The sequence below is a fragment of the Fukomys damarensis genome, unplaced genomic scaffold, assembly GCF_012274545.1.
Source record: "Fukomys damarensis isolate Sample0158 unplaced genomic scaffold, DMR_v1.0_HiC HiC_scaffold_21, whole genome shotgun sequence".
NCBI lineage: Eukaryota > Metazoa > Chordata > Mammalia > Rodentia > Bathyergidae > Fukomys > Fukomys damarensis.
The window spans coordinates 29,504,752-29,527,664 of record NW_022900933.1 but is presented as its reverse complement, the minus strand read 5'-3'; the positions used below and the strand labels follow the sequence as shown (position 1 = coordinate 29,527,664).

General features: G+C 45.3%; 1 protein-coding gene across 6 annotated transcripts in view; it reads left to right on the top strand.

Annotated features, from left to right (window-relative positions):
- Positions 1-22,913, top strand: part of Foxn3 (forkhead box N3) — a 377,946-nt gene that overhangs the window by 115,414 nt on the left and 239,619 nt on the right. Inside the window, exon 3 of one of the 6 annotated variants that reach the window (XM_010616279.3) lies at positions 5,414-5,523. The exons of the other annotated variants lie outside the window; for them this stretch is intronic. The gene's annotated coding sequence lies outside the window, so the exon portion shown is untranslated. The remainder of the gene's footprint in view (positions 1-5,413; positions 5,524-22,913) is intronic. 6 annotated transcript variants of the gene reach the window in all.

Here is a 22,913-nt window from a genome sequence, read left to right as displayed (position 1 = left end):
CCTCTCAGGATGTAAGTATGTATCACATTAACTTTACTCCCACTCTGGGGTGCGCCTCTGAACTCCCAAATGAATACTGGAGCATTAACTTGGGAAGAAGCCATCCGGGTCCAAACTCAGCTGTGCTCAGGGATCAGAGCTCCCTTGGTGGTGCCATTGGCCCTGTCCAAGTGAGAATGTGGACAGGACTAGACTCAGAGGATCCACTGGAGGACAGAAAGAGGGCCTCTTCTGGGGACACTGAACAGGAATGGGCTGATTCGAAATTGACACATCTGGCAAAAGAATGGCATTCCGAAAGAAGAGAGGCCTTTGGGTTTTCTTTTGTTGGTTTATTTAGACAGAGTCTCACTATGTAGCCCAGGCTGGCCTTGAGCTCATGGTGATCCTCCTGCCTCAGCCTCCTAAGTGTTGTGATTACACGCTCAGCTCTAAGAGAGGACTTTGGAGAGGACATAGCACTAGAGCCCAATCCAGTGGCCTCTGAAGGGTTGGATCTCTTACAAGATACATGTATTTGAGATGCAAATTGCTCAGTTTTGGTCCTGCAGGAAGCTACTTTGCTGCCTTTGACTCCTCCCTCCCCTCACTACCAGAGGCTGTGATTACTTCCTAGTGATGCATAGTTTTCCAGGTGAACAAAAAGACATTGGCCATAGAAGCTACCAGAGGGTCTGAGTCACTCTCCAATTGAGTTAGTTCGAGCTGATGGATGGACAGGACTTTTTCTGAGTCTGTCTTGGGTCTTGGGCAGACTGGTAGAGAGCTGGGCAGCACTGAATTCTGAGAGAGGACTGTGTGCTTCTTAGCGTCCAAGTCAGAAGCCTCCAAAGTAACCAAATGGTTCATTTACTGAGTGTGGTGTGTGGCTGTGTCATGGGTAGCTCCACACTTGGTAATGACTTCTAAACAGTGATGGCTTGTTGTTATTATAGCATATAAATATATTCTTCACATGAATGTAGCTGAAATATTATACTTAGTTACAAGAATGTGTTGTTTCATATATAAAAATCCATGTAATGGATGTGTAATGGAAATATATTGACTGATATGCACATGTGTGTATGTATAAATAAACTGTGTCATTGGATTCTGGGGGCACTTTATAAAATTTCACATCTTTACAATAAGGATATTATCTAAATGATCACCACTGAGACTGATTCTACCTTTCTATCATTCAGATTCCATTCCTTTGTTGGTTCTTCTACCTGGGACACAAATGTAGCCTCTGGATGTGTGTGTGCTCAACTGAACAAAAATGTCAACAAGCTTGCTATTTATTTTATTAAACAGCTTGAGCAGAGATGTTTGGTTTGATTGCTGGAAATTGTTAGCTTATCACTGAACGGCCCTGATGATTCTTATTATTCAATTTGCATTGCTTACGAAAATAATTATTACTACATAAAAGAGCACGATGCTTTTATTTGTACAGTTCTTTCATTAATAATTTAATTGACTATTACATCCGAGTGGTTCTGCCGCACATGCATCAAGGTACTTAGAAACTGGCCCTGGGCACCTTGGCAAATGAGAATACAGGTATACATGAGAAGTTAGGTATAATAATGACAATGTACGTATAAACCATAAGGCTGGGGTGTGAGGCTGCAGAGGGAGGCAGCTCCTTCGGCCCTGACATCCAACTGGTTATTTATTCCTCCCCTCATCATATTTATTTCTGAGCGTTTTATTGATTCATGGGTGTGGATTCTGATCTGATAATTTTAGCAGCGTAAGAAAGTAGATCATGGCATGGTTATTTTGGTGGCTAAAATAAATAGGTTAGTACTGATTTAGAAGTGAAAAAGTTATAATGGCTCAAACAATAAATCTGACCTGAAATTATGGACTTGGTGGGTTTGTGTAAACAGCCTGACTGTCCAAGGGTTGTGTTTGTGTGTAGTCTGTAGAAATGGTGGAGGTTTTATCAGCCACTGCTTAGCTGATGCTCTAGGTCGCATCACAACTGCGTCAGACACATTTGTGTTAATATATCTTGGTATAGGAAAACTTGCTTTGTGGATTACTTTTTAGTGTAGGGGAGTATGAGTGTAAGTTTTCTCCTATGCTCATGTTTTATATAATACATGAAATTGATGACTTGAAATCTACCTTTGGAGGCACAGGATAATCAGAGAGCTGCATTCTGAAAGTGCAGATTAAACAGGGAAAATGAAGCAAAAAACCAAAGACAAAACAAGATTCCCATTTGACCAGCCCAGCCTGGTTTTGGGGAGGAAGAGCACATCGGTCAGTTGGAAGTGTCATAGAGGAAACTTTCCACATCAGAGACTGGAGTTTAGGACAGTGGTGGCCTTCTCCTGCCCTGGTGGCCAAGCTTTTGGAGCAGGGTTTAATAGCTGGCCTTTGCACCCACCACCATGTTTACTGGGCTCAGAAAAGGAATTCTAGTAAATTATGAGGGCTTATGGGATTATAGAGCTCTGTCTCCTAATTTACCTTTTGGAAAGGAGGTTGGCTCCTCGTAATTAAAAATCATTGCTACAGCTTTAAAGAACAGCCGAACACCTAGTGCAGTGTGCCCTATGGGTGTACAATCTATATTAATGGAACTGAACCCTTGACAGTTAATTACGATTTTTTTTTTTTTTTTTTTGGTACCGGGGATCGAACTCGGGTCCTTGCACTTGTGAGGCAGGCCACTGAACCGCTGAGCTAAATCCCTGGCCCAAATTACGAATTTGGAAGAAAGTGACTTCCTGGTGGCCAAGATGTATTGTGCCACTCCAGCTTGATCAGGTCATGGGGCAACAGGCAATTCCCAAGACTCAGTGGCCTAACATAATGGTGTTTGAGTTCTTCCTCAGTCTACCTATCTGTGGAAGATTGGCTGGGGACATCACCCCCTGTCATCATTCCTGGCTGGAGGCAGATGGAACATTCCCATCACCAGTGCTGGAGGAAAGGAGACAGTGGTGACACATGTGCTGGTTCTTCAAGTCACCCAGTTGTGACAAGTCACTTCCACTCACACTGTTTTGGCCAGAGCTGGTCACGTGGCTTCACTTCAGGAAGGTGGGGAAGTGCCACACATCTGGGTACTCGAAGGAGGCAGGTGCCATATTTATAAATAGCCCCAGTGCCACAGATAGAGCTCTGGAAATCAAGCTCAGTGGCAGCAAGTGAGCAGGACTGATGAGAGAATTCCCTCCATCCTTCTGAGGAAAACAGACTAATCTCCTCAAAAAGAGGTATTTCACTTCTTCACTCCTGTCCTTCTAGGCACTGAACCAAAGTGTGGCTGGGTCTCTAGCCCACCCTAATCTCCACCTCCACACAAAAAAGCCACCAGGACAAGTATTCAGTGTGCGTGTCATGTGTGCACAACATCCGGGGGAGGGCCCTGGCCTTCCCCTTCCTAGTCAGACAGATGGCCATTTCTAAGCTCTGCCAAGACACGGATTCTGGAATGGCCACCGTTTCATCATTTCCCCAACTGGGTATTCACTATGGATTGTTCCAGGGTTTTAAATAATCTTTTATATCTTTTTAAAGTGAGCATCTACACCTTTCTTATAAGGGTAAACCCTGGTTGGTTTGGGGCATGTGTCTTTGCTTTCTGCTAACTAAAGTGGAAGGTCATATTTATCAGTGAGGATCAGGGAAGCTTCTGATTTCCTTGTTTCAGTTCTTCTAATTGTGTGTGTGTGTGTGTGTGTGTGTGTGTGTGTGTGTGTGTGTGTGTGTGTGGCTGGAAAGGGAACCCAGGGACTTGCAGTGCTAAGCAGGCTCTCTACCACTGAACTACACCCCAGCCCTATTCTTTGCCTCAGCACCATGAGGTGTGTTCATTTATGTGAGTCTCTACGAGACTGCTCCAGGGCACTTACTGAAAGTCTCCCTGATCAGAACTGAGTGCTTGGGTCTGGGCTTGGGTTGTTGGCATAACAAGTTCCATTGGGACCTTAGTTATATTCTTCAAGGCCCAAAAAGGAATTTTTGTCCACACAGGAGGACCTTACTTAGCCAACAAGTTCAGCGATCTGGAGAGAAGCCAGGAATAGGAACAAAAAATATCTCAGGACAAAGTAGTTATTTCCAAATCCACGTACTAAACTGAAGTTGAACCTGCTGATTTCATGTTATTGCAGACACACTCCTAGTTAACTGCTTTTTCTTTGTTTTTCTCCCTTTCTTCTTTATCTCTCTTTCTTCCCTGCCTTCTCCTTCCCTCCCTTCCTCTCCCTCCCTCTCTCTCTCTCTCTCTCTCTCTCTCTCTCTCTCTCTCTCTCTCATCTCTTTCTCTTTTTTTCCTGCCAGGGATTGAACCCAGGGCCTCACACATGCTACCACTGCACTACACCCCAACCCTAACTGTGTATTCTTTATAGATAAGAAAACTTGAGGACAAAGAGCTTAAGTAGTTTACTTAAAGTCCAAAGCCATGAGTGGTACAACAGGTTACTGTGGTTCCAGATTCAGTGGGATGATCAGGGTGTATGATGGCGGCAATGAGATAAGGGAAAAGGTGGACTATGTTCAATGCTTTCCTTTTACAAAGCAGTGGAGAAACACATAGTAATTGTAGAATGATCCCTTCAAAATGTCCAGTTTTGTGTTTAACTCGAGTATGTAACTGGCTGAAAAACCCAAGTAGAACTGTGCTCCCTGATTCTGCTAAGTGAATGAAGCATTGCTGGACATCTAGTTTATGTGGTGTAGAAACAGAAGCTTATGAAATACTTTTTCACACAATCAGAATGAAGCCACGACTCAGTCTGTGTTGTGATGACTGATATGGTACTGGGAAGCAGGGGTGGGAGGCAGATGCCTCGGGAACATCTCTAACCTGGGGCAGGCCTTGCATGACTGAAGATGTCACTTCAGAAAGCCATATTCCTGCATAGAAGCCAAAGGCAGCCAGTTTGCTGACATTCACCAAAGATCCTCCATTTGTGTTGTGATCCACAGTTAACAAAGCACCATCATGTGCACAACAGCCTGTGTTCAGGACAATCCTGTGTGTTGGGCAAGGCAGGGGCTGCTATGAATTGATTATGGTGTTTTCCCTCTGAAACTCATACTGAAATTGAATCGCCATTGTAGCAGTGCTGAAGATGGGGTGTCTAAGAGGCAATTAGGTTGTTATGAGGGATGAATACCCTCCTTTGGGAGTTCTCACTCTCAGGGATGGGATTAGTTATGGAGAGAGTGGGTTGCTATAAAGTATGGCTGTGCCTCGTGTTTGCCCTCTTTTTCATGTACTTGCCCATTCACTTCCTCAGTCTTACCATGCTCTCACTACACTCACTTGTATACCCTTGGATTTCCTGGTCTCCAGAACTATGATCCAAAATAAACCTCTCTGCTTTATAAATTTCTCAGTCTCAAGTACTCTCTTATAGCAATAGAAAGCTGAAGCAGTTGCCTTTCTATCCTGTAGGTGGAAACAGTGAGGCCACAGCATCATCAAGTGCAGGACCAGTGTCAAAGGGTGTTTCATCTGTCACTCCATGCTGCTCCTTGAATTCCGGCTCTGCTCATGCATTTGAGGTGATGGGGTGGGAGGATCACCCAGAGGGACACTGAAGCAGATTTCTTTCCTCTTCTCTAAGGAGTTTTCTTTCCCTGGGCTGGATGGGGAGCAGGTTCCCAGAGAGGCTAGGAGGAGGAATGGGAGTCTCCACATGAACCACTTGGCTCTGAGACTGAACAGAGTGGAGATAACATGAACAGGAGGGAACTTTCCTTGAGGGTCAGGTACTTTGGAGGCAAGGCTTTGTTCAACTGCTAGCCACAGGTCGAGACTTCCAGTCTGGGAAGCCCCACGTTCTGAACTGATATTGAGGTTGAGGCCTCCCTGTTTCTTGGGATTGCTGGTTGCACAGGAGGCGCTCACACTAACCAGACAGCAAAGCACCCTGCAACCTCCCCAGTGGTAGTGGCTCCTAGAGAGAGGAAGAGAAGGGTTGCTCAGTGGTCCTCATGCTCTCCTCCTGGGGCAGAGGGTCTGGGCCTCTCAGGGTGTTCCCCAACAAGAAACCCAACCTTAACCTTTTGTCTGTGCTGCCCACTATCTCAGAGTGAGATGTGGACCCAGTCAGAGGACGCCTGGGTCTCACCTGAAAACTAAATTGTACACAACCTCACTCAACATGTAAAGAGGTTTGGATGGAAACAGAACCATTATTTACTTGTCTAGATTTTAAATTTTTTAAAAATATCTCTTTCTGGAAAGAGGCTGGAAAATACCCTTACTGTGTTTTGGTGTCAGGATACATTAGCAGAGTGTCTTGGCCAAGCATTTGACAAATCTACCAAAATGATGAGCCATGGACTCAGCAAATTCACCCTTAGAAATACATCCTATGGATTTTTTCTCCACCAAAGTATTAAAAATTGGTGAATAAAGATATCTCAGTATTGTTTGTAATGTTGATAGCAAATAAATATAGCCTCAATCTCCATAGCTGGAGGAAGATTTAGTGCACAAATGATTTATGTTGGTGTACTGGGAAGCATTTAAAACAGGATATATGGGAAAAGAACAAAAGTATAATAGTCATAAGTAATAACTACATAAGCATTGAGTGCTACCTATGTTTTAAGAAATGTACATCTTTTCATTACTGCAAAAAATACATTAGATAATCAGCTTAGAAAAAGGAAAGATTTGATTTGGCTCATAGTTTTGGAGGTTTTAGTCCATAGTTAATTGGCCCCATTGCTTTGGAGCTGGTAGTGAGATAGCACATCAAGATGGGAGCAAATAGCAGAGGAAGTCATTCAACTTATGGCAGAGGAGCCAAAAACAGAAAGACAGGAAGGGGCCAGGTCCCCATATCACTCCTAGAGCACACCCCCAATGACCTAACTTTCTACCATTAGGCCACACCTCTGAAAGGTTCTGCCACCTATGCTGGGCCCAATGGTACATGCTTGTAATCTCAGCAGCCTTGGAGGTTGATGCAAGTGGATCACAAATTCAATGACTTTGTGAGATCCTTTCTCAAAATATAAATAAGTAAGTAAATAAATAAATAACAGAGCCTGGGGGTCTGGCGTAATGTGAAGATTCTGGATTCAATCCTAGTACTTCAGAGAAAAAGGGGCTTCTATCTCCCAATAGCACTATGGCCTAGAAACCAGGACTTTAACATCTGAGCTCTAGGGAGGAAGGCATTTCATAGCTAAACTATGGCACATGTGCTGACTCATCTATACCTATATTTTACAGATCAAAACACCTGAGGTGAAGTGAAGTTATATATAACCTGCCCAAGACCATGTGTAGTTAGGAAGTAGCATGGTGTGTTCTCCTTTCCAAACTTTCACTGCCTTAGTGAGAAAGCAAGTTGCAGAGAAGCGTGATCTTATTTATGTAAAAATTTCAAGTCATGTATATGTGTGTAGACATGTGTGTGTATTTCTCATCTGTTCTTACTGGTGGGAGGAAAAAAAACCACATAGAAAAGGACTGAGAGTTCCAGACAGGAGGAAAGCAATTTTTATCTTTCATTTTATGCCCACTTTTGTTCTTTTGCCTTTTTTTTTTTTTAAAGATGTGTTTATCTTTTTTGTCTTAAAAAAAAAGAGAGAGAGAGAAATGTTTACACGAGGCCATTCTAGTTAGGTGGTAGAATTAGGGGTTATGAATATTTCTTTTAACTTTTCTGCATTTAAAAGTTATCAATTAGGTAGTTGTGTTTTTAAGTGGAAGAAGCCGGACATGACCCTCTCCAAGGGCTCCTTCCACATTAGAAAAGTCCTGATTATACTGAGCTGGTTCCCAATGCCATTTCTTATATGACTGCAGTGAAGCCATGTTCCCTGCCCATGGGGCGCTGAGACCTCGTGCAAGTGGCAGTGGACATGCCCTCCGTACCTGAAACAGGTACAGAGCTGGGCCACATGCTTCCCTGCTGGCAGCGGTGTCTCAGAGGGCCAGGCCCTCGCTTTTTCCCCAGCACAGAACTGTGTCTGTGTCCAGGCTGATGAGAGCCGTGGAGAAGGGGTGAGTTCCAGACAGGCTCCAGCAGGCTCCAGCAGGACCAGATGGCCCCGATTTCATGACTCTCACCATCCCAGGCAAGAGTGTGCCCCAACAATGAAAGTGGACACTTATTTGTGTCAGGCACGTGCTATGGTTTAGCTGGAGTCCAGGTGTGTCCTCCAAGGGTTCACATGCTGGTAGTCTGGTACTTAGTGTGGTCTTGTGCCTACTGATTACGTCCTTGGGGTCACTGCCTGTGGAAAGAATTAGTGCTCATGGGACTCTGGTTTGTTCTTGAGAGAGGTGGGTGTTATAAAATAGCAAGCCTGGCTTCTGTGCATTCTCTGGCTCCCTATCTCCTCTTATTTATGATCCACCATAGACTAATCACCATGAGATGATGTAGTCAGGGGAACCCTTGCCGGAGCCAATTAGTGTTGGCCATGCCTTTAAACCTCTGGAACTGTGGGCTAAACAAACCTCTTTTCTTTGTAGAGTACCCAGACTTGGGTATTTTGTTATAGCAATAGGAAGCAGAGTAAAACACACTGTAACTGTCTCTTTATGGAAAAGCACTATAGTTACTATGTTTCTTCCCATCCAATAGATAAGAATTCAGATACTGGCCCTTTCTTCTACCTTAGGTTTTCAATAATAAATGTAGTGTGTCCCCACATTACTGAGTCACAGAGGATTATCATGGTGTCTGGAACAGTAATGGAACTGAGAAAATCTCTAAAGGCAGAAAAATAAAAACCCTCAAAGGGGTAGTCAAGAGTCTTAGTCAGCTTCCCTGTCGCGTGTTACAGGGTTTGTTTTAATGAGAAGGGACTGTATCTTGCCATCTCTTACCGCTCTCTGCCCATGCCTGTGTCACAGCATTGACCACCCTGGACGGTAACTGCTGCTGTGGGTCGTGTCCTTCATGAGTGTGTGTGGGCTCCCAGGGGACAGATCTTGCCTCATTTCTCTAATCAAGAACTGGCCCTTCATTTGGACTACAAGAACATTCCCAGCATGGGTAAGGGGAGGGCTTGTCTAAGTGGTCAGAAGGCACTAAACAGCAACTGCTCCTAAAAACCAAACCCCCAGCACTGGGAAGCCCCTGAAAGAGAGACGAGAAAGAGGAAAAATAAGCAAAGCTTCATTTTAGCTTAGCAAGCTTATATTTGGCAGGAAAATGGTGGCTCCTGGGAGAGCGGGAGGTTTGGGTTACTCACATCTCAGTTTGCTTTAAGCAGATTAACTTGTGGGCCCTCATCAACTAAATTGTGATTTAGGAGGGAGCAGATACTAATGGGGAAGAGATGTAAAGGAAGAAAATAAGTGGAAAAGCAAAGAAGCAGAGGCGCTCTGAAGTCACTGGAGGCCAGTGCATCCGGAGGTCCAGAGGGCAGCCCTGTCTCTGCCAGCTGACTTCTCCCTGCCCACGCTCAGCGCTGTTCACACTGGGCCTCATTTAGGTGGCAGCTGGTAGTGTGTGTGCGTGTGCGTGTGTGTGTGTGCGTGTGCGTGTGCATGCACGTGCATAATTTAATATATAAAATGAATGCGATGGAGATGGGAGTGACCGCAATATTCCACCCAAAGAATCAGCTTGTAAAAAGAACATTGTTCGTACCCGTGGTTGGCACCCATGTGGGAGGATGAGGCAGGAAGATTGTAAGTTTGAGCCCAGCCTGGGCAACTTACGACTTAGTGACACCGTGTCTCAAAATTTTAAAAATATATGTTGTTGGAAAAGGGCTGGATTTACCAGCTCAGTGCATAGGTTCTGGATTCAACCTCAATATTGGAAACAAAACAAAACAAGCATTGACTTAAACTTGAAAGCTGAAATAAACATTCTTTTTTTTTTTTTTTTTAATTTAACCAGGGATGGAACTCGGGACCTTCTTGAGCTTGTGAGGCAGGTGCAGTGCCATGAAGCTAAATACCCGGCCCATAAACATATATTTTAATTTTATGTTTTTAGTAAATAGGACATTGTTCTGAGTGTGCTGTATATAAACAGCTCAGAGTTGAGGTTAAATGGAAAAATTCCTAAAGCGTCTTTGCCTGTGGTTGATCCAGGAACAAATCTTCATCTATCAGAGAGAATTTGGCTTTAGTGCTTGAAATGTTAAACAGCTCGGAGTGGAGGTGTCTGGTCACTCTTCACACTTCACAAGCCTTGAGGTTGTGACCTGCAGGGAGCCCCTCTATAGGCGATACTCCTCACTCCTTTACGCTGTCATTTCCACTGTGCCGATGAGTCTGGACGGGACTGGGATCTGCTCTTCCTGCACCACTCTTAGCAGGGCACAGTAGCCTGGGATCCTGCAGGCGTTAGTCCACAGCCAATGCATCAGGACAGTGCCAACATCTTGCCCTGGGACAGTGGTGTCCTGTCATGGACCCCAGAGCCAGAGGCTCACAGGAAGAGAGAGGCTCAGGAGCCAAACACCTTCTCTTGTTTTCTTTTCTTTTGCTCTGCCAGGATTGAACTCAGGACATGGCACTTGCAAGGCAGGCGTGGTGTCACTGTGCTAAATCCCTGGCCCTTTGTTTTGTTTTTAACATACATGCTTCTGCTCTGGGAGAACCAAAAAGGCTATGGAAATAACCTGAGCTCTGTGTGTGTAGCTAAAAAGACCCATAATAGATGAGAACAGGTTGCTTCAAAACTGCTCAGCCTGCTGCCTCCTGGAAGGAGATGTAGGGGATTATGAATCTTTCTTTTTTCAAGCTTATACTCCTAGCATTTCTTCATTATGTGCCTGGTATATTCTCCAGCAGTACTGGCTCAGTTAGGCGGAGGACAAGATACAGAAGAAATTATGAAGGACTGGGCCCCTCATGAGTTGGCTTTTGACTGCATTAGCACAGACTCTTTAACGTTCAGTCTGATGTGTTTGGCTTTTGTTGACTTTATCCACAGCAGGGCTCTCCAAAGGAAGAGGAAGAGGAGCTTGACTTTTATCTCTGTGATCAGAGAGATCACCAAAGTGGTCCTTCCTACAATAAAAGTGCTTTCCCCCAAGGAAGATTCCTGTTTCCTCCTTAAAGTCAACTTTTTAAATCAATTTTAAATAGTCTTCTAGACTTTCTTCCAGCCCACAAGAATTCAGGGCTTCCTATTGTATAATCAGGAAACCGTTATTAATGCAAAAGTTGACCTTTGCAAATCTTATTTTACTAGCCAGAAAGCTAGTTGTGGGGAAAGAGAGAGAGAGAGAGAGAGACAGAGAGAGAGAGAGAGAGAGAGAGAGAGTTGTGGAGGATGACTGCTCCACTGCCCTGACTCCAGTGTGCTGCACTGCTTCTGGTAGATCAGAAGTCTCAAGATCCGGGACGCCTTTTTCTCTTCTTCCCTGGTCTGCCTTCTTTAAGCCCTAGCCATCTTAAGTGTCTGCACAGAGAATTGCCCTGATTGCACCAGCTCTGGGGGTGTTGTCTTCTCAGCCACCCACTCCAGATATTATGTTGGATGTTTCAAATAATTCTCCACACACATAATTCATGTGCTGTATTTTGCAAGGGACTTCTCTTTTCATTATGATGTTTTACATTAGAACAGATTCGAAAATACTCTCACTCTCGGCATTGGTGTTCTGATTTAGTTTTTGTTTCTTCATTAATTCATTAATATGTTCATTAGTCATTCAAAAATACTCCTCGTGGTATACAGCCCATGTGATACCAGATGAGATCTTTTGATTCAGAGGCAATTAAAAGGAGATTGAGTCAAATACTATAAGCACATATACAGGCCACACTTTTTCTTGTTGGGGAGGGGTTTTAACTGAATTGGGGGTCCACATTGATTGAGAGAGGGACCACACTTCTCTCTGAATAGGGAAGAAGCCAGCTGTTATCGATTTTCTAGGGTGGGCTAAAGTCTAGTCAGTTTCCACTGGCTATGGGTCCAAAAGACATTATATCTTATGATCTTATGCAAGACTTGGACCACTGCCCACAGTCAACTTGTCTTAGAGGCTATTGAATTTTTGTCCAACTGACACACCATTCTGTGCAAAAGCATTCCAGTCTTGTGGATCTTGGCCTAGCGATAAGACTGCTCGAAAAGCACAAGGAATGTATACCAGTGCCAATGGGCAATCCACAGGTCCACATGCAGAGCTGAATATAATCTGACCCAAAGATGAAGGTAGCAAAGGAGACAGATGCAATATGAAGACAGAGATGCCAGGACTTTTTATTCCACTCGAGTCACCTACCAGACATCTGCAGGCTCATGGGAAGAGTCAGTGTTATGGCTTTCAGGTCCCTGAGAAGTAACCTAGGCAACTGTCATCAAAATCCACACATCAGAGGTGCTATCTGTTGCAAAGCTAGTGGGAAGACCCATTGTCCAGCCGTGTGACCTCCAACATTAGTGATCTTTAAGTCTGCTGAGAGCAAATGAGGGCTGGGGATTTAACCCAGTGGTTCCACCACCTGCCTTGCAAGCACAAGGTCCTGAGTTCAATCCCCAGTATGAAAAATAAATAAATAAATAGAGGGAATGAAGCTTGAGGGCTTATTTAGATTTTTTTTCTCAGTAATAATTCCTTCATTTGATACAAGCATTCTGTTTTATGATTCTATCAAGGTCTCGTGATGAGTTTATTGGCAAAGCACAAAGGTAGGGAAGTAGCATGTCTTAGCACGTAATAGCTCACTCTGCCCAGGGCCTATTTATTGTCCAGCCTTTTGTTCCACCATGGTGGTCCCTGACTGTCTCTCTTGCATGTGGATCCTGGTACTGGAGATCCAGGCAGCTTTTCTCATGTCTTCTTTATACCAATGGGCAAAGACAGACAACAGACAGGAGATTTGTGATTATGACCTATGAAGACACCTGGGTTCTCAGAGTCTGGAAGACATCTCAAAGGGGCGGGCATGTCAAGAAAGGGTGGAGCCATCCCTTCCCCGGAAGTGGCCTGGTGTGAGGCTGTGCAGAGAGGAGGCTGAGACTCTCTTACCTCAGGCTGCTTCTTTGGCACCAGGAATGTCTTGCCTTTTTCTGTTTCAAAAGTTTTTGTGTGAAAATTTTAATTTTGATCTAGCAGTTACAAAATAGTTGTAAGAGATGAGCCAGGTACCTTTCCTCTACCTTCCCCCAAGATAACATGTTATGAGTCTGTGGTCCATTATCAAGGCCAGAGGACAGACCTTGGACAGAACCATTAAGTAGAAGACTGTGGGCCTTTTCAGGACATCCTCAGGGTTCCTGTGCATGTGTGGCAGGTGTAGGGGTGTGACTGGTGTGTTGTGGATGTGTATAGCTTTTTCTCTTTTAAACATAGTCAGCTCATTGTTTCAGAAGCATCTGCCTTATTTATTTGACAGCTGAACGTCTACTCTGGCAGTTTGGTCTTGCATCCTGAAGACACAGGATGAGTAATGATGATACAGGCAGAGGGTGCTGAGGGAGCTTGGAGATAGAGATCAGGCAAGGTGGGTGATCCAGAACCAGGCAGCTCAGAGTGAGCCTGCTGGGAAGGTCTGGCAGTGAGAAAAGAGAGCCTGTTCTGGAAATGCCAAAGGCAAGAAAGGAATGAAATTGGCCAGAGCGGGTGAGCAGATCTACAAGGGGCTAAGGTGCCAGGAGGAGCCTGGGGCTTAATGTGTGGGCACCTTAATGCCCAGCCAGGTAGGAGCTTATAGAATAACTGGTTGATTGATAACTGTACCTAATTCGTTTTTTCCATGTCCCATCTTTTAAAGCAATAAAGACAGTGCCTACTGTGTATAGATCTGACCTGGGGGTGGCACCTGATTGCATCTTGACGATGTTCCTCCTCCTAGCCAAAGTGAGAAAAACAAGAAGCAAGAATACTGAAGCCTGCTCACCATGCACTCTGACAAACCAATGTTTTGCTGCAGTGTCTGTGTTTGCATATCATTGGCATTTGTTAGACACAAAAAAAACTAGGTGTGGGATGCTATTTAGATGTTTTCTTCACGTCTTCTGAAGAAAGAGCAGGGTTCCTATTGGTTACTTGATGCCACACAGATTCAACTGCATCCATCCACCAAAAGAGGAATGTTCGCTTTTAATCGCCGCCTTTAGTATCCGGCTCTGACCTTTTGAGAATGTCATCTGAGGGCAGTACCCTGTTAGACACCTGCAAAGCTTCACTGAACGCCCAGGAAAAAGGTGTAACTAAGATGTCCTGTCTTTCAGAACAAAATGCAAGAAAAAGAAGCTCCCCTCACCTTCCCCCATGGAGAAGTAGCCTGGCTTTCTAAAGGACGGTGATGGGTGGGGTGTAGACAAGTGCGCCAGGCAGATAGACTGGCAGCGTGGATAAGCAGCCAGTTCCCAGAATTCCAAGGTGGACCTGGCTGCCAGGGGCACATCGGGGTGTTCCTTAGCAGCCGTCAGTGTTTGCTTTGTCTTCCTCTCTTGCTTTTGGGCTGACCACCCATGGGAGTCATTGCCACCCCACGTGAGCCTCGCGGTCCCCTTTGAGCTGTTCGCATGGCCCTGGCCATGTAGAGTGACAGTGCAGCTCTCTGAAAGGGACTCGGAACTGAAGAGGCAGTTGTCTGCTGGCAAAGTGTTCTGGATTCCTGAAGCACATGATGTACCTGCCTTCTAAATCCAGTGAGCACTTGTTGGACAGACAGGAGGGGCAGCGAACATGGTGGACAGTGGTAGTGAGATGGCAGCTTCCTTCAAAGGAACACCCTTCCAGTTGCACTAGATGAACAAGGAGCAACTTCCATTAGCAAAGGTACTCACTCCTCATGGCTGAAACAGGATGGCGAGGTATAATCCGGGCTCCACCTCCAGCGGCCACACATTCTAGATCAAGCCCCTTCCTCTTGTTGGTCCTCATTTCCCCCATCTGTAAAGTAAGGGCTATGGGCTGGATGATCCTAAAACCCCTTCAGTGCCAATGTGTTTGGGCTAATGGTTTGGTTGTGGATCTAAGTTCACTATGATTCAAAGTGTTTTTGTTCTGACCCAGGGGATGGTCATGAGGTCCATGGCCTGTAGGATTTTTCTTTCTGAGATTTCCCAAGCCTTGACTGCTCTAAAGTAGGGACAGTGTCATAGTATTGTCATTTTAAGTCATCATAAGATCACTTAATGTGGCTCCATACTTTTTTAAAGGACAGACACTTCTTGTACAACTCTGTCGAACACCCTATTCAGGGAGCCAATGATAGTTTGTGATTTGAAGGCAAAAGTGTTGAGAATCCCTTGAAGTAGAGACATGTAGGCTTAGCCTTCTCATGGGAGCAGAGGGAATGAGAGGTGGAACATTCCTTTTCCTAGACTGTTTGGAGAGGTTGTAAACAAATTTGTTTCCTTTTGTCCATTCTACTCTGCAAATATCAGCTTTGACTCTTGGCTGTGAGTGAGGCTGGATGGAGTGTGATTAGTCTTTATTTAAGGACTGTGTCTTCTCCAGAGCCAGATCGGCCATAATTTGTTGCTTTAGTCCTTGCCTAGAACCTAGAGGAAGTCCTGACTGCTCTGTGGGCTGAGACTCACAGGGAATCAGCAGGAGGGCTTCACACCCAAGGCAGAAGACCTGGCGGAGCTGGAAGGGCTGCTGGGTAACTTACGGGCCTGCCAAGACTGCCTTTGAAGCCCAGATTGTTGACACAAGCTCCCAGTTAACATCACTGTCTCCCTGTTGAGGACAGAAGGAAGGGGTCACTTTCCTGTGAACGGTGCTATAAAACACATAGTAAAGGGGCACCACAGAGGTAGTTGACATGTGGGGTTTACCTGAATACTGAATTTTTGGGAGAACAATGTGCTAATCCTAGGAAAAGAAGCCTTTCAATATAGCCCACGATATACAAGGAAGGGTTACTCTGACTGTATAAATAGTATATTTTTATCATGGGAATAAGGCGTGGGGAACCATGGCTGGAGAGCTTTGGCTGCACATCCAGGGGTGGGGGGAGAGGACAAAGGGAAATGACTCTGACAAGAGACAAAGAAAATGACAGATATTTCTTAAAGGACTGGGAGGAAGCGGGAGGAACCATACTCTTCTCTTTCACCTGACATTTGGCCACACCAGCTCCCTTCCTCCAAATCTCATCATCTGACATGAAGAGTAATGTTCAGGAAACACAAAAGCCCTGATTTAGCTCCACAGCCCTCTTCAGATCCACCCACACCTACCCAAATATTTCTGTGGTTAATAACAATGGAAGAGCGTGGAAAGATAATCTCCATGAAAAAGATTTTTCCTGGTAGAGTTTCTGCAGATGGGCTGACTTATTTCCATGACTGGTCCATAAAACAAGAGAAATGTAATTGCCTGCTTAGTTTTGCCTTCCCGGGTGGGTGGGTGCTGTCATTCCCCATTTTCCAGGTGAGAACACCAAGGTTGAGAGTGGCTAGATGACTTGCCTGAGGTCACATGATAAGAGTGGTAGAGCCAGGGTCTGAGGCTAAGCATTTGGCTCTAGGTTCCATTCTTGTGGCCACCTCACCATACTGGATTTTGCGAAGCAGACAGATCTAGGTAGCAGGCAGCCGAGTCTGAACCAGACCTCAGCAGTTTGAGCCAGGGCTGAACCAGAGCTGCGCACAAACTACTGGCTCGCCTTGGCTGGTCTTTATGCCCTCCAGCCACACGCATCTTCCCAGACACTGCATGAAGGTCTCTGAAAGAGTGGGCCAGCTGATAATGTTCTCAATCATTCTGCTGGGAAGGAGAAATCAAATGCTTCTGCTTTGAAGGAGAATCATCAAAGAAGGAGCTGTTGAAATATTCCTGATTAACTAGTAGTTACGAAAGGGCAAGTTGTAGACCTGAATTGTACAAACTCAGTTGATGCTTGTGCTTATGTATAAGCATGGGTCACAGTGTGCATTCAGTTATTAATAATGCTGATGCAAATTTAGTTCCTGTTTCCCAACAACCTGCCGTGAATCAGCCACTCACGTGTGCTGGCCGCTTCCCATAAAATATTCCAGCGTTTCCCAAAGCCCTGGAAGGCTGCTGCCGTTCAGCTTCACAGATGAAGAGCCAAGGCTCAGAGAGTCTAAGCAACCTGCGCAGGGCCACTCGATTTATAGCTAACTAGCTCTGCCTGGCTGCTCAGCTTGTATTCTCGCCACTGTGCCTTTCATTCATGTATTCACTCCAAAACGACTGACTGAGAGTGTGCTCTGTGCCAGGTCTCGCGTCCATTGCTGGGGATGCCTTAGAGAGCAAGGAGCACTGGGTCTCTGCTTTCTGGAGTGTGTGCCAGGCGACAGTGGCCGGACAGACCTGGGGACACCCATGGAAAGTACAGTAGAGTAGGAAGCATATGACCCACGACATGATAGGAAGGCCTTGAACCTGCAGGGTCCAGAGCCTCTTCCGTGGCTAGGAGTTAATCAGGCATGACACTATAGATATGTGGATCCTATAAAGAAGTTTAACTATGTATTGGTAATGAAAGGGAGTTTATTAGTGTTAAAGGGAAAAGGATGATTATGGCAGAAAATCCAAAATGTGCCAGTCTGGGTGAGGCAGTTTGAGGTTTTAAAACTTAGGCTTCTTGGTTATGGTGGTGCACACATGTAACTCTAGCACTCTGAGAGGCCGAGGCAGGAGGATTGCAAGTTTGAGCCCGGCCTGTGTAACTTACAGACTTAGTAAGACCTGACTCCAAATATAAATAAATGGATTGTGGATGTAATTAAGCAATGTGAAAACGGAGGAATTCATTTTCCCCCCTCTGATTACAAGTTATTGTTTAATGTTAAAAATAGTAACGTGGAAATCCAGCAGAAGTGGGGTTGCTTGTGTTACAAAGTTTAATTTCCTAATGAGCCACCGAGCGTGGACTTTTTTGATGCATAATATTAGTGTATATGATTCTGCAAAAAATAGACTTAGATCTGTAGTTGTGTGATGTGCTTTTCTCTGTGTCTCTTTCACCTTTGCCCCTCAGCCGACCTCATTTTTTTAGGGTGCTGAGTGTCCATTATATGACTGAGGCAGGATTCCGTGTTTGCAAACAATACAAAATGATACATAACCCTAAGACACAAACACCAGACTGAGTAGCTTAGACTACAAGTGTTTATTTATCACAGTTCTGGAAGCTATGTCCTCAGTCTTTTTTATTTATTTATTTATTTTTGTACCAGGGATCGAACTCAGGTCCTTGTGCTTGCGAGGCAGGCAGGGGAACCACTGAGCTAAATCCCTGGCTTTAAACTGTATTTTGAGACAGAGTCTTGCTAAACTTCTGGGCTGGCCTGGAATTTAGAGTCTTCCTGCCTCAAGCTCCTGAGTAACAGATTTTATCACCTTATTGGTGGCAGACCACTTTTTGATGTGTCTTTACACAGTGGAAAGAGCAGGCTCTGATCTCTGTTCTTCTTCTTATGAGGAAGTTATGCTGTCATAAGTCCTCATGCCTTCATCTAAACATAAGCATCTTTCAAAGTCTTCACCTCCAAATGCCATCACACTGGGGGTTAGGACTGCAATATGAATTTTGTTGGGGGATACAAATATTTAGTCCTTAATGATGTATTTCTGTATGATGAACATCCATAAGAGGAACCAATGTGCAATCCAGGCATGGTGGTACATGCCTGTAATCCCCAGCACTCAGGAGGCTAAGGCAGGAGGATTGCCACCAGTTCAAGGCCAGGCTGGGCTACAGAGGGAGTTCAAGGCCAGCCTGCTCTACAAAGTGAGATCCTGTCTCAAAAAAAAGAAAAATGCATTTTAAATTTTAATAAATATTTGCAAATACCCTATCTCTCCAAAAGTGATGGGACAGGCTGTACACTCCCATCAATGCTGAATGACAGTGGTTCTTTTTTCACATCTTTACCCACACTGGGCTTTTGCCACCTTTTAAATTTTGTAGCTAAGTATTTTTACAGACAGAGTTACTTGGTGCAATTTCAGTTCATTTTAAAATGCCTGTAGCTGGGCATGGTGGCCCATACTGGTAATCTCCAGCATCTTGGGAGGCTGAGGAGGGAGCAGAGGTGACTTAGTGAGACCTTGTCTCAAAAGAAACTAGATAAAAAGGGTGGGAATGTAGCTTTTCTTCTGCAAAAAAAGGAATGAATGAGTGAATGAGGAAGCTGGATTCTAAGGCTCCTTGTCTTGTGGGGGCCAGGACTGAAGACACTTCTTGAGCAGGCGGACTTTAAGCTGAGCAGGCTGGAGGCCCCTCGGTTTCAGCAGGGATGGCCTCACCGCCTGCACACCTGCTGGGAGTGTAGCCCAACCCCTCCTGCATCCATGTCAGTGATGCTTCTGTGAAGGCCTGAGCACAGCATCTCCTCTCCAGCACGTGGGGACAGGGAGGGAAATGTGGCCGGGGAGCAGTTCCGCTGAGTTCCGCTTTTGTCCGAGTCAAGCCAAGGTGGGTAAATTACCTTTCTTTGGACAATCGCTGTGAGGAGATGCCCCTGTTTCTAAATCAAATTGGGAAGAAGCAAGATCATCACTAGGGAGGATGACACAGTGGCCTCCTTGGTGTGGAAGCCCTGGACCTGGCCTTTCTCCCAGCCTCCCTTTGTGCCTCCTACATCACACTTTTACACCTGGGTGCATAGACATACAGAGAGTCCCTCTTTTCCTCCAGCCTCATCTATGGAGGACTCTGGTACCGGTCATGTACACACTAGTATGAATGTGAAATAGTGGTTTTCAGACCCCAAGAAATAGGAAATGGTGACTGAGCTTTACATGGGCTGTTTTGTTGAGTGCTGGGGATTAAGGCCAGGGCTTCCTCCATACTAGGTGAGCACTCTGCTACTGCACTACTCCACTAGCCTTAGGAAGGAACTTTTCAGCTCCAGGTCCATCTCACTCTGCAGTCTCCAATGGATGTGACCTTCTCCCCAGCATGGTATGGACTCGAGGGAGCTGAGATGTGTGGGCAAGGCAGAAGGTGGAGTTACAGTGGGCTCCTCTGGAATCTGAATAATTCTGGAAATTCCATAGTCCCCAGTGCTAGGATGATGACTCTCAGAAATATATGTTGTATCTTTTAAAAAGCACTTCTTAATTTAAACCATATAATATACACGCGAGCAAGGTGTGATGGCACACACCTGGGATTACACCTCTTGGGAGGCTGAGGCAGGAGGATTGCTGGAAATTCGAGGCCAGCCTGAGCTACATAGTAAATTCAAGGTCACTATGTTGTGAGACTCCATCCTCAAAACACAAAAAGCTGCCCAAAACAAACATAACATATGCATGGAAGCCTTCAGAAATATCTAAATGGATAGAGAGTAGATACAATCAAAGATGAGAAAGTGAATCCGAGTGAGGACAGGCAAGCCTGGGTGATAAAGGCTTAACTTGCGGGTCTGTCACCCATAAGCTGCAGCAATTGTGCAGAATGAACACAGAACCCCAGCAGCATCCCTTTCATCCCGGCTGCTTCACAGGCTAACATCTGCAAGGTGACATGTTACTGACAGGTGACACAGAGACCCAAAAACACATCAATCTGAAAACCACCCTGGGAATGTCTGGTTAAAGGACAAATGGTCTGCAGGCTCCATCCCTAGAATTGTGGACCAAGGGGACACTGTGCCTGTGGCCAGAGGGAATCACATCTCCTGCCAGTCCGGTAGGATATTTGGAGCATTGTCTTACCAGACCATCTTAGCCTCGCGTGCTGGTAACTTGTCACCATCAGGTGTCATTCAGCGCTGGCTTGATAGAACTGGTTTTGTAGAGAACTGGCTGACTTCTGTGCCCACATCCTTGTCTTGATAACAAAATGAGAGGCAGCTAGAGACTAAGCCTGGTATCATTTATACACTGGTATGAATGTAAGATATGGTTTTTAGACCAGTATGTGTCTAATTTGAAGTGTTCCATCAACACTAGCTTCCCCCCACCCCTTTTTTTTCATATTGGGGATCAATCCATCCTAGGAGTGCTTTACCACTGAGCTTCATACCCAGAACTTTTATAATTTTTTTTTGAGACAGTTGAGTTGGCCTTGAACCTGCAATCCTCCTGCCTCAACCTCCTAAGTAGCTAGAATTACAGGTGTCCGCCACTGTGTTCAGCAACACTGGTTCTCCCCTTCTTCTCCTTTTTCCTCTTCCCCTTCTCTTTCTTCCTTTTCTTCCTCTTCCTCCTCTTCCTCTCCTTCTCCTCCCTCTTCTCTTCCTCCTCCTCTTTTTCCTCCTCCTTCTCCTTCCTCTCTTCCTGGCTTTTGCTTGTTAGTGTAAGATCTCTATTTGTAGAACCCTGCATTCTTCACTTGGAATCTGAGGTCTCACCCTACTTGCCTCACTGATTGCAGATGGAGACAGAGACTGTCATTCTTGGAAAGGCTGTTGCCTGCGGTCCACGTGATGCCCACAGAGACCTGGGAAACAAAGGCAAGCCCTGGGGACCTCCCTGGCCTGTTAAGCTCCGGATGAGCTTAACAGAAAAATCTTGAAAGTTATTTCTGTTCAGTGTACAGGGAGTGAAGTTTTAAAAAGATGAAGTAGAGAATATTCTTTTCTGAGTGGGAAAGAATTTTGGAGAAAAGCTGTGTCTCCCCTTTACTGGCCAGTGAAGATGCTGAGGTCCCACGGCTCATCCGAGCTCTGGGCAGACTTCGGGTGGGCTGGGTCAAGCTCGGTATTGTTGAAGGGTGCTGGCTGAAACTGCAGGAAAGAGCAAGTGGGTTAGACCCGAGTCCGCTCGGGAACTGTGGCAGGTGGGAGCGGAAGCAGGCAACTGTCTCAGCACTGGGGTCCCTTTGCTGCCAGCCCCGCAGCTCCCAAGATGCAGGAGTGGTGAGTGTCAAGAGCTGCCAGGCGACTCCACTGCCCAGCCCGGGCCCAGCCTGACTGCCTCTGGAGTGGGACAGGGAGTAGGCACCAGGGGATCTCACTGTCTGGGGAATGCAGTCAGAGCATAGGAACAAGGAGCGTGGCCGGTGTGGCCAGTGTCGCAGGTGCTCTCTACATGATCTCATGTTCCCAGGAATCTCCTGGTGGAAAACTCCAGTTGCAGAGGAAGCCACGATTTGCGTGGGCAAGGCTCAGATCCCCATGGTGACTTGGCTGAACCATGTGTATGTGGGGTTGTGGACCTGGCAACCTCTCAGCCACCGCTCTAAAGGAGAATGCAAAATGTTGTACAAGTTGGCCTCCTGCCCCCAACAAACATGGCAATCCCAAATGTCACCTTGGCATTTTCTTCTCAAATAAATTCTGTCTTGTTCCTATCTAGGAAACTAGAAATATGGATTTCAGCACTTCCCTGTTTATTTCCCAGCCCTCTGATTGACTTGGTGACATGTGGAGCTATTAGGTTCCTTTCATGGATAAATACGAGCATGGGCTTTGAGATTTTTATCTGTTGAGTACTGGTGTTCATTTTGAGTTAAGAAAAAGAACTGGGATTTACATATTTTGGGAAGTGTGTCCATGAGTATATAGGAAAAGGCTATAAGAAAAAGTGCAGCTCATATTAATTGATTTGAAACAGCCATGTGGATTTTTTAAAAAAAATCATAGATAATCCAAAAGTTTAAGGAGATATTTTGGTAACACTGCTATCAGAGACTAAGGAACAGGGAGATTTGGAAGGAAGAGCTGTGTCTGATCAGTAAGGCAAAGGAGCCAATGTCCTAAAGGAGTGGGTTTGATTCATGCAGGATCTTGGCCTCTCCAAATATGAGAAAAGTTGCTACACCCCATTCCTGTTCAGTTCTTGTGAAACACACAAGAGAGATGCAGAAATTGCCCCATTTCGAAGATTGAGAAATGAAGATACAGAAAAAACCTTGACACAGTAATTTTGGGACAGCATAAGGTTTTGAACCCAGGGTTTCTTATGTAGAGAATTTAAATTATTTTTCAATCTTTTGGTGTCTGACAAGGGTTTGAAGAGAAGCCAGTGATTCCTCTGGGCAGTCACTGCTTAGCCTCTTGGGAGGAGAAGAGGGACAAGGATGGGATGGGGTAAATGCTCTAATCATATCCTGTCATGAGGGTCTTAGG